General features: G+C 38.0%; 1 long non-coding RNA gene across 1 annotated transcript; it reads right to left on the bottom strand.

The window, feature by feature from the left end:
- Positions 1-2,641: 2,641 nt before the first annotated feature.
- LOC135257137 (uncharacterized) lies at positions 2,642-7,405 on the bottom strand. Its single transcript, XR_010330594.1, has 3 exons — positions 6,844-7,405; positions 3,913-4,075; positions 2,642-3,217 (listed from the first exon to the last, which is right to left on the bottom strand). It is a non-coding gene; the product is annotated as an uncharacterized LOC135257137 (long non-coding RNA).
- Between the last annotated feature and the right edge of the window lie 1,925 nt (positions 7,406-9,330).

Below are 9,330 nucleotides of genomic sequence, written 5' to 3'. Positions count from 1 at the left end.
CATCAATGGTAGAAAACAATCTATACAAATGGTCAATATTGGACTATTAACAAGTTTTTTAAATTTCTTTTTAATTCTACAGGACATACTGTACAGGTGGCAGTGCGGTGTAGTGGTAGGAGAAGCAGATTTATAACCTACAGGTTGTAACCCTGGGCACTGCTATTGTTCCCTTCATGAAGGAAAGGCTTACTTTCAGTTGTGTATCAGGTTGTATTTGCTATCCTGACATCATGAACGGTGTAGTGTAATTTGAGTTTGAACAGACGGTGGTGAAAACCCATCTCCTGGGAATGAGGTCACAGAGCCAGTCTACTTCTAATGTACAGTGTTACTCTCTGTTTGAAGCCTTTATTTGAAACAGGGTATCAGGGTCCAAATAAAAGTAAGGTTCTGAAGTGCTCATGCACACAGTCATGCCACTCTAAGCCTTACACACAGCCCACATGTTTAGAAATGGTTGTCATGTTCCAGGACAGTCAATGGGAAGCACTTTTCTTGCTGTTACCGTGCTGTTGCAGTGTTGTGTGAGCTGGAACAACCAACAAATCAATAAATGCCATTCGCTGTAAATTAAATTACATGGACAGTGATTGATTAGTCATTATCACATATTGCAGAGAGTGTCAAAGAGTTTCTGCACAGCGGAAAATAACTAAAAATAACTGATAAGAGAGTCCACATAAACAGCCATGAGTATAATAAGTATATACAACAATAATATGTAAAACACAAGCAGATAATTTGGGCAGGTAAAATACTTATAGACTGTATTGTATTCTTTGTTGTATTCTGCATTCACCTTTAATAGTGTCCTACCCATCTGTGTTTATTGCATATGCAGTAGTGTATTACGTAAAACACAAATAATAAGTTCTTGCAGAACCTCCAAAAACATGTCCTGCAAGCTACGGGCTGTAGATGTCTCATAACTCAACAACAAGAAAATCACAAAGGCTGTTTCAAAATCCCTGGTGATAAAACCAAAATGACTTGCTTGACTGAAAAATAACGTTGCTGTACTTGGAAATTTCTTTTTTATTGTGTCTCTTTTTTTATTGATAAAAAGTTTATGTGCAGCATAGATAATATACACTCTTATGCAGAGATTGCAGCATTATATTCAACTATTGCATCTTGCTTGAGAAAAAAGCTTGTACATATATATTGACAAAGATTATATACAGTATATATTATGCGTGTCTGTGTGTGTGTGTGTGTGTGCGTGTGTGTGTGTGTGTGTGTGTGTGCATGTGTGTGTGTGTGTGTGCGTGTGTGTGTGTGTGTGTGTGTGTGTGTGCGTGTGTGTGTGTGTGTGTGCGTGTGTGTGTGTGTGTGTGTGTGTGTGCATGTGTGTGTGTGTGTTGTGCGTGTGTGTTGCGTGGTGTGTGTGTGTGTGTGTGTGTGTGTGTGTGTGCATGTGTGTGTGGTTGCGATTGGTGGTGTGTGTGGTGTGTGTGTGTGTGTGTGTGTGTGTGTACGTATATTCCAACAAGAAAGAATTTGTTATGTGTCGGTTTTAAGCTTCTTTGAAAGAAGACTGTTTCTTCACATACTTAATTACATTTGTGGCTAGGTCAGCTGGGGGTTTATGATAAATTCTATTCTGCCATTCTGGCAAATTTTGAGCATTTATTGAATACAGTCTTTGAAGTGTTAATCAGTTGTGTGGTTTTCCATGCAATTATACGAATACCCTTCAATGCTATTTTATTTGTTCTTTCAAACGTGCCAATTGGCAATGTTAGAACAGGAAATTGTTTTATGTTAATATGTCCGTCAAATTGTCCATAAAACTAGTGGATTTATATATAGATCCCAAAATACTGCTTTCAAAGATAAGCACACACACACACAGTTTTTTGGTGAAATCTGAATTGTAGTGGATTTGAAGTCTTCATCATTATTTGAGCTAAATAAATGTGAATTCATTTTATGAAAAATAAATCTGTTCTTCAACAAACAACCTTGTTACTTCTTAATCAGACAATGGCTCATTTGTTGACACATGATCCCAAAGTGAGTGAAGAAGAGGCATATAGATCAAAATTGGATATTGATCTATATGTATATGTGTCAATCCTGTTACATTCCTGCTATATGAAGTCTATATCTCTCAGATACTGTCAGACTTTTGAATCAGATATCAATTTTCCCCAATGCAGCCCTAAATTGTCCCTGACATCCTGCAGTACACTATAAATGATTTCTGTAGTTTTCTCTGTAGTTTTTGAAATATTATTGTATAATGAACAAATCCTTACTGTAGATTTTGTATACAGTATGTAGCTGTAGATCTGCAAAGCATTTGGGTCAAAATTTGATGGAAGCAGAAATGTTCTGCAAATTTATTCTTGCCGTAAATATCAATGTCCTTAAAATTTGGACTAATAGGGGCCAAGCTCCAACCGTCCATAGGCACATATTCTAATTGTCAGATTTTTTCACTATTGCTATTGTTATTAGGAGTCCAAGCAGCAAAGCTTGGAACAAAGCTTTAGAACCATATTTTTCTTGATAGGTTTCTTATTATTATTTTTCTTCACTGACACACAAGGTTGCTTGAGAACCCATTTTCCAAGAGGGCCAAGAACCTATGTAGAAGGGTGACATAAGAAAAAGGAGAACCAACACGCTCAGATGATTTAGTGTCACACTGATTTAATGCTGTAGCCCATTAAAGTTGACACCAGAGTCATAATTTAATCTGTAAATAATATGACATGAAAAATGTTATAGAGCAGGAAATCAATTTACCTAATCATTTTCCTCCTTGTAATGTGGCTGCCAGAAGCGAGATTGATGCCTCAACACTGCCCCCTCTATGTCCACTCTCTGAAATTGAGTACATAGGTCCTCAGGGATATATTTATCCCGTAACAGCTCCTGATACACCCCTGGGTCTTTCAGTACATGCTCAAAAAGCTGCTCAATAAAACTGTCAACATAGCGTTCATTGGTCGGAAGATGTGAAAAAAGTATGTAAGAACTTCATAATTCAAATATTCAAGTACTCTACGAGCAACAGTCAGAGCAAAAATTGTCCCAAGACCAAAACAATTATCAGCGAAGGTAGGACTCATCTTAAGGGGGCCGTACAACATATTCACCACACTTGTTTTTTGGATACAAGATGCTGTGCTGCAGGTGTCCATCCTTTGTGAACGCATGAAGTCTCTTGCTGTTCTCTTTGTAGTACATCACAGCCACTTGCAATCTACAATAAAAATGGGACAATGAATGCAAGCACATGGTTTTTAAGTGGAAAACACAAAAATAGTGTAATAGTGATAGAATGATAACACACCGAATCAACAACCCCAGACAGCAGTATGCAATATTCTTGGGATCAGGCTGCGGAGAGCTTATATTGTGGAGGTCTGGTATTTCAAGCTAATCTTCTCCATGTCTTCCAGAAGCTTTGGGGAGGTGTAGAACAAATTTGGTGATTTAACTGATAATTGATTGATCTTGGATAGTAGTTACCAAATTAAATGAAACAAATATATTTTACATGTTGGATAAGTGAGGTGTTTTAACTGTTGGTGTACTTGCGTTGGGTATTCAGAGTGCCGGACGTCAAACAAGGGTGTTAACATGAAAACTTTTTAATAATGCAAATTAAATGATGACAAATTTGGCAATTAAAAATGAAGGCTATCCAAGCTAGCACAACATAGGATTGGTTGCATTCAGGTCATGAGCTTGATTCTTAGGCATTGCACTGCAATTGTACCCTAGAAGAAAGACCTGAATTTCTTTAGTAAAACTTTAGCTTCCAGAAACTCCAAAGTCTAACTTATAAAAAGCTACTTGTAAACTGGTTGTGCACAGTACTGTTCCATAAGAGGGCATGCACATATAACAATACGATGAAACTGCACAAATTCTGGGCACCACACATACCCTTACCTCTCCTTTCAGGCTTCTTATTGACCTGCGTAGAGATGTTAAGTGCCACTTGATCAGTCTGGCAAGTGGTATCTTTTACTCTGGTCTGGCCCTCCTGGTTCCAGCACTCCATTTCCAAATTGAGGTCATCTGTTTGACTTCCCATGTCCCGGATGATTCAAGGCTATGTTGGGCATACAACATCAACTGTACTTTTTCAATGTTGGCATATTTCTCATCCCTCAACTAACTACAGCAAACATAAAATCGTATTTAGCAACACAGCCTGAACCTGAATTTACAAGGTCTTCTTCTGTGATGGAGTAATGTAAGATATCTTTTGTATTGACAGATTTTTTTGTGTGGATAAATCCAGAGTATAGTAAGTGTGCTTCAGAGTTAGTTATACTGTCAATGGAATACTGCAGAATTTACAGTAAATTTATGGCAGCAATTAGCTTGTAAGTTGCTGTAATGCATTTTCTCTGTATGCTTCCTGCATTTATCATTAAATGTGAGTCATCATTCCTGACACAGATCTGTTAGGGCTATTAGTTACTGTAGACAGATGGAAGAACAGAGTGTACATTGACTGACCACTCCAAAGTTACTTGTGGAAAAGCACAATGCATTATCTCTTCACCCTCTGATGAGAAAACCTAGAAAAACTTAGCATTGTAGTTCCGTGCATTGTCATCTACCGCCATATTCCAGAATTACTTTGCTTAACTAATGTACACACTGCTCTCAATTGGAGCTTCCAGAATTTGGGCTGACAAAGCATGAAAGAGAAGACTGTCTTAGAATAAATGTATAAAAGTTGGGCAACATGAACACCATCACACACATCCCCAAAGAACAGCCATCACACACATCCCCAAAGAATCACCGCTCATTTCTGTTTATCTATGCTCTAAAATCACCTGACGCTGGGCAATCACTGAAGATATTCATGCCTATTGTAATACTCACTAGTTTCCACATTAGATCTCTCTATCTTTATGGATGCATGTACAGTATACAATATATGTAAACATGCATACACAATACATAATGGAATGAAACATATATTCTATGATACATGCTAATATGTATCTGCAGATAGTGTCATTAATTTATAGAAAGCAGGGGTGTCCAATCTTTTCCAAAAAAGGCTGATGTGGCTGCAGGTCTTTATTTTACACCCGATTCTGCTTATCAAGGTCTTAATTGAAGACCACAATTTGTTAATTAGTTAAATCAGGCGTTGTAGTGCTGGGCTAAAACAAAAACTTGCACCCAGATTGGCCCTTTTGGGATAAACCTGGACACTCCTGATATAAAGTATACACATAATGTAGTAATCACACAACATTTTCACAGAAAACATGAGTCATGAATACATTTAGCAACTTTCATTTTCATTAAGTCATAAATAAGCAACTTTGTCGAAGGAGTAGTAGATTTTCCCGGTAGCCAACAAGACGTGCCACAATACAGCTCCTGGTTATTTTACATGGATCCTTTTGCAATGTTACTTAGGTTATAATTAATTTAAGCAATAGCCACACAAATCTAATTACCTGTGACTTCCTACATGAAGAGATTCAGTCATTTTCCCTAATACCCAACCAATTTCATCTTAGCTGTTATGAATACCTACAGTAACCACAATGTGTATATTTGTAGGAGCCAGGAAATACATTTTTCTGGAGGACATTTCAAGGGAAAAACACTTCAAAATCTCATTTGTGGAGCACACTTGATGGACAAAGTAACTCATGAATAAGGTAACATGATCTTGCCCCTCCTCCAGTAAAATAATCCATATCAGCATGTTCAGAAAATGCTGTGAAAAGAGCTTATGACCAAGAGGGTTATATATATTGCATTGCAGTGCACTACTGGTGTATTACAGTGCATTACTAAATTTGTATGATCAGCCATTTTGATCAGGGCAACAAATATTTGAAATGCGAAGCCTAGCAATACAAGACAATACATCTGTTTAAAGTTTTAGCTATATAAATCATGAAACCATGCCTGAAAACAATCAATCATTGGACCACTATGCAACTATTAATGTAACTCTCGTTCCTCTTTTCTTTTTCCTTATCCGTGGAGACATGAGGGACATTATTGCATATAATTTTGTACATTAATGGTATGAGGCTATATTTCTGAGACGTCTGCGATAGATTGGCGGCTTGTCCAGGGTGTATTCCTGCCTCTCACCCAATGCATGCTGGGATAGGCTCCAGCACCCCCCGTGACCCTGCCCAGGATAAGCGGGTATAAATAATGGATGGACGGATGGATGGATGTCTGAGATGTACTAATGACTGTGCATGTCCACATACATCCTGTTTTTTAGTGTTACCTGCCCAGAGACGATATATGGAATTTAGCTTGATTGATAATTCCAGAACAGCTAAGTGGCTGTGCACTGTCCTTGTTGAAAGGTTGAAACGTTGAAAGAAAGAAAGAAAAAATAAAGAAAGAAAGAATGCATACATACACACAAACATATATACATACAGACAGACATACATTTACAGCCCTCCAGCTGTGTTTGCTGTTCAATTATTAGAGGGCATTCAGAAACAGGCTTATGCCTAAAGCACTGCCACTTTGTGGCATAGTCATTCAGGCAAGATGAATTCAAACAGTTAGTGGAAAGCAATGATTTACATTCATGAGCACTCTTGTTAATTGCATTCACTACAGGGCATTTAATTGATTCTGCTAATTGAAAAAATGTCCCTGAGATTCCCTTCTTTGAGTGACATACGTTGCTGCAATTGCAGGAGACAGCATTATGAAAGCCCTTTTAATTGCTAATTTACATTCTGCATTGTATGGGTTTGAGCCGAGCTGCAGCGGTCTCCAGACTGTGGTCACATGATCTACTCCACTGTCGGCTCCTCTGGTTGCCTGGGCATAGCCCAGGGCTGTATCATGACTGCTACTTACCACATGAGCAATGACATCACCCCTATCCTGGTGCCAGAGCCAAAGTCGGCTAAACCTACAAAAACAGAACCGATCGATTGTAATGAGATCAAGGTACAGTTCAGGAGCGGCACCCATCCTCGTTAGCTTCCTCTCGTGAGCCCTGGCCCCTCCCCACCACAAGGCAAAGGCACAAGGGCACAGACGTGTGGGGTGGGGGAGGGGTAAAAACACCAGACATGAAAGAGAGCATGTGTGTGGGGTTTAAATGGCAGCAGGTGTTTCCTGCTTTTTTCAGGTAATTGGCAGCTGTCTGAAATCTCCTAACCCTAATCTTTGTTCGGGAAACCTGATATATTGGGGATAAAACAATTTTATTTCAGCTCAAATCATAGCTCATCTAAAATGCAGTTTCTTCCCAATGAAGCTTTGATACATGTTCTTTATACAGTATTATAATATTGAAAGTAAATTTGAAAAGTCCCGTTCTGTTAAAATAGGTACTCCTTACTAGTCTGAGGTCATGATAATAATTATAAAAGAACAATTAAAACATTCAACCAATTTTAAAATTATCTTTTGAACTTTGTTCCCAATTGCAGTTAATAAGGCCCAAGTTCACTTTAAAATGTTAATCTAACTTTCAAATGAATTTAAACTAAGTACAGAAAGCAGATCCATGAAAACAAAACATCAGACGAGTTGTGGTGGGCCAATCACATAAGGAGTTTTCCTTCTCCTGTTTCTTTGGACCACTGAAAAAAACTTCCTGTACACTGTAGCCTAACATTATGCTATATCACATGAGTATTTTGCTTGACATTTTTTCAATTGAGACTTTTGTGGCCAAAATGGAACAGCAGAGACATTATGAAAGCCTTATAAAAAGCATTATAAAACCCTTTCACTCCAATATACAAACAAACCAATATATTCACATTGTTTACACATAATATGCAAATCAAGTAAAAAAGCCTTAACCTCACAGGTTGTTCTTCCTCCTTTACCACTCATATCTGGGTTCTACACATGTTCCACCTGCTCTGTGGTGGTACCATCTTACATAGATCACATCCTTACTGAACAGTCATTAACTCTCAGGCCCCTAAACTGAATCATCTCTGTATGAACCTGTCATCAAGCTGCAGAAGGCTAATTCATGTCTTTGAAAATGAATTGCTCTGAGTGGATTTGGGAGCTGAGGTTCATGTTTATCGCAATGCCAGTCTGTCGGGCCTAACTTTGGAGGTTAACCTTTTGAACCATAAAATTTTAAATAAAATGCTTGAAGGTATTTTTTTTAATAATAATTGCATGAAGGAGACATATATGGCCACTGAATCTCCCCTCAACCTGATAATTTATTTCCCGCCCCAGCTGGCTGTAATTACTCTAATGGTGACATCTGGCCAAGTTTGTTTTTCCACTTGAATGGCTGAGCATCCAGCTTTCTCCTGTTCTATGAGTGGTAACTGTACCAAAGGACTGAAAAGCAATGTTTCCCAAGCACTTAACAAATCTAATTTATTTTCATTACCACAATGTTGTTTGAAATGATTGTAAAACCAGTGAGAGGTCAAGTTATGAACGTGTGGCAGTTAATTAGCCAGATGTTTTTTCCCTCAACCAGTGAACAATATGTGCTCAGTGCTGAGTATGTTTACTGCCCTTTGTACAAAATAATCTCAAGAAATATCAACTAGATATCAACTAAGGTAAAATAATTGATAAATGAATTAGTAACATGTGTGTGTGTGTGTGTGTGTGTGTGTGTATGTGTGCACGAGGGCATGTTTAAATGACTGAATAAAATTAAATGATTACTGTGAGTAAGCACATAATCATTAAAAAGCACAAGAAAAAGGTAGGGTTAACAAGTGTGTAAAATATCATCCAATGCAATCTCCCCCTCATGATATATTATCTAATTTTTTAATTGATAATGTGATGAAATATGAATGACATTGAATCTGCTTTAAACACACATAAGATTAAATCCAAATATTATAAAAAGAATATATGTTCAGTAATGACACTCTTTCTTGAAGCCACTGTGGAAGTGTGCACATTAAATATAGTGTGAAATATAGATTGCACTATTTGCATGAAAATGACATCCTCACCACTGAATGATAGAGACAGATTATGCCTGCATATAAATATAGATAAAAGCACGGTCCAGAAAACCTGCATACATGCTCCTCTCAATTCCAAACACGCACTGCATTACCATGCCAACTCTTTGACTAGAACAACAGGAAGTCAATTACATTGAAGATTTGATCTTTATTAAAGCTGGCATCCAATTGAGGAGAAGAAGCTTTGCAACTGGAAAAGAACTCCATGCCCTACAGCCTCCAATCAGAGGACAGATCACACTCGCTGCACAGAGGACTGGCTTGATGGCCACCTAGCCCACCATCTGCAGGTGGGAGAGTTGGATTTTTTCAGCCGTGATGTGTGGATGATTTTCAATCATTTCCGCTATTTTTCTTCCGCAGGTGTCCA

This window comes from Anguilla rostrata, chromosome 6, assembly GCF_018555375.3.
Source record: "Anguilla rostrata isolate EN2019 chromosome 6, ASM1855537v3, whole genome shotgun sequence".
NCBI classification, from domain to species: domain Eukaryota; kingdom Metazoa; phylum Chordata; class Actinopteri; order Anguilliformes; family Anguillidae; genus Anguilla; species Anguilla rostrata.
This window is presented reverse-complemented; position numbering and strand designations above follow the sequence as displayed.